Source organism: Scylla paramamosain, chromosome 34 (assembly GCF_035594125.1).
Source record: "Scylla paramamosain isolate STU-SP2022 chromosome 34, ASM3559412v1, whole genome shotgun sequence".
NCBI classification, from domain to species: domain Eukaryota; kingdom Metazoa; phylum Arthropoda; class Malacostraca; order Decapoda; family Portunidae; genus Scylla; species Scylla paramamosain.
This window is the reverse complement of record NC_087184.1, coordinates 10105220-10107719: the sequence shown is the minus strand read 5'-3', so window position 1 is coordinate 10107719 and position 2500 is coordinate 10105220. Positions and strand designations below refer to the sequence as shown.

At 35.9% G+C, this 2500-nt stretch overlaps 1 protein-coding gene across 1 annotated transcript in view; it reads right to left on the bottom strand.

The window, feature by feature from the left end:
* LOC135089934 (actin-3, muscle-specific-like) overlaps positions 1-507 on the bottom strand; it is a 2663-nt gene extending 2156 nt beyond the window's left edge. Inside the window, exon 1 of the mRNA XM_063986124.1 lies at positions 432-507. The gene's annotated coding sequence lies outside the window, so the exon portion shown is untranslated. The remainder of the gene's footprint in view (positions 1-431) is intronic.
* Positions 508-2500: the final 1993 nt, after the last annotated feature.

Below are 2500 nucleotides of genomic sequence, written 5' to 3'. Positions count from 1 at the left end.
CAAATACTTTGTATGTATTTGAGATTTTAATTTGTGTTAATTCCAGGAGTCCTTTACACTGTCTGGAGGAGAGAACGTCACGACGATAGCGATCCTCAGTAATTTAATTACAGGAATATCGAGTTATCTTCACTGTCATTGAAATGCTGGAAAACTTGCTTCATGGTTTTTATTGTTGCTTTCCGTACACAATACGATCCCTAATCCGACTTTGCCGAGATGTCTTGACTTCATGTTTTCCGTCGTACTCACCCAAAAGAAAAAAAAAAAAAAAAAGAAAAATAAATAAATAAAATAAATAAATAAATAAATAAATAAATAAATGAAAATAAATAAATAAAATAAATAAATAAATAAACTGCATTCCACTTCTTGCTAAGTGAGGGATGTCTCGCAGGTACAAAGCAGAGACCAGTGAGGCGAGAGGTTACCTGGACCAGTGGCCAACGGGAGCTCCTGAGAGAGACTGGTAGGAGGAAGAGTGCGTCCTCAGAAGTAACATCAATGATTACAGGGTCTATATATACACACTAACGCCTTACGTGCGGGGCAGGTGGGCGGGGAGGGAGGGTGAAGTAGGGGCAGGTGGGATGGGCGCCCTACCTGAGCTGACTGGCGGGTCTGCGCCCTGCATGTTGCAAACGAGGGCGTGACTCATCCACCCTTAGCCGCCATGCAGGGATGCTGCCAGACCATGTCTTCAGTACTTATCGTCATCAACAACAGTGACAGGCTACCTCCGCTCCACGTTCTTTGGAGCTAATAACAAGCCACCCACAGTGACGTCAGAGAAAATGTTAAACTTCTTTCAGTTTATTTCTGTAATGAATAACAAATATTCCGAAAAGCGTGTATGTAATGCAGGATAAAAATTCTTGATATATATTATCAAGCAATAAACTATAAGCAAAATTAACCAATACCTTATGTATTTAAACGATTAGCTACATTTCATAATGTTTGACAAGATTGTATTTACCATCAACAGGTGAGGCGATACAAACTTAGTTCTGCGCAAGTTTTCGCAATTCTAAAAAGACATATTACTTCTATATAAGAATAAACAAGCAATTAAAACATAAATATATGAACAGGGAAAAAGAGCCTAACATACAATAACAAAATAAATATCATTAGTCTCAGTATAAGTTTTGTGACTAACTTAATCATAAATCACAGCCGTGAATAACTAGTTAAGATATACTACAGAAAGAAAAGGAAAACTAACATGTCTCTAACTTGGAAAAAAAAAAAATAATAATAATAAAAAAAAAATCATTGGTTTTCATTTGGTCACTAACTTGGTAACCGATCGTGAAACGTGACAGTTAACAAGTAATTAAAACACAAATAAAAAAGAAAGCTAACATTAGCCAAATATACATACACAAAAATTAATACCCTTGACCTGAGTATTTGTCTCTTCACTAACTTGCTAATTGGCAAAGGTGACTCTTGAACATTCGTATCTGGAGAGTCAAGAACCACTACAGAGAGGCGAGCCAAGAGGCATTAGCGTGTGATACCGCCTCGGCCACGCCCTCGACTGCTGCCCAACTAAAATGTATTGACGTTTACCTTTTATAGTCATAGTCCGTTTTCTATGGATATTTATAGTTACTATGACATATGTGGAGAGTGAACAATCTTTTTACTTTGCAGTGCGTATTATTAGTATCTTTGAAAACAAGAATTTATTTTTGCATAATGATGAAGACTACTGACTTTTTTTAACCTATTTAATCGCTTTTGTATGTCGTCTTAATAACTTTTCATTCAACGTTTAGTACATAATTCACATTCATCGCATGATACACACACACTATTAATAGCCAATGTGGAGTTAATGTCTCCAGGCCTTGAGGACACCACGCCCTACTTCGGAGTGTGGTCTGGTGGGCCACAGAGCCACAATACTCCACTTCGATCAACTTTAATGCGCCCGTCCAAGGGCTCCACATCAGCACAAGTGGCGCCAAGAGATGCTAGTGTCTCGTCTCGGATATGAGTCTTACCAACAGATATGTCTGTTTCTATTTTCTTTCGTTTTATTTTATTTCGTTTCTATTTTCTTTAATTTGACTTCATTTATTCTGATTATTTTTAGGTTGGAGTCGCATAACTCCCAGTCACACATCTGACACGGCACGACAGCGAAGAACTGTCAGGATGATATACTGATTAAAAAAAGCCAATGAATAAATGTGATACATATACAGACACACACACACACACACACACACACACACACACACAATATATATATATATATATATATATATATATATATATATATATATATATATATATATATATATATATATATATATATATATATATATATATATATATATATGAAGAATTCTTCAATATATTTGCGTCTTAATATTGAGATAAGTTTAGCTCGTAGCTTACTTCTTCTTCTTCCAAGACCTACTTACTTGATTTCGGTCTTCCAATTAGTTGCGTCTTCAGCATCCTCAATTATGATTTTCATTTC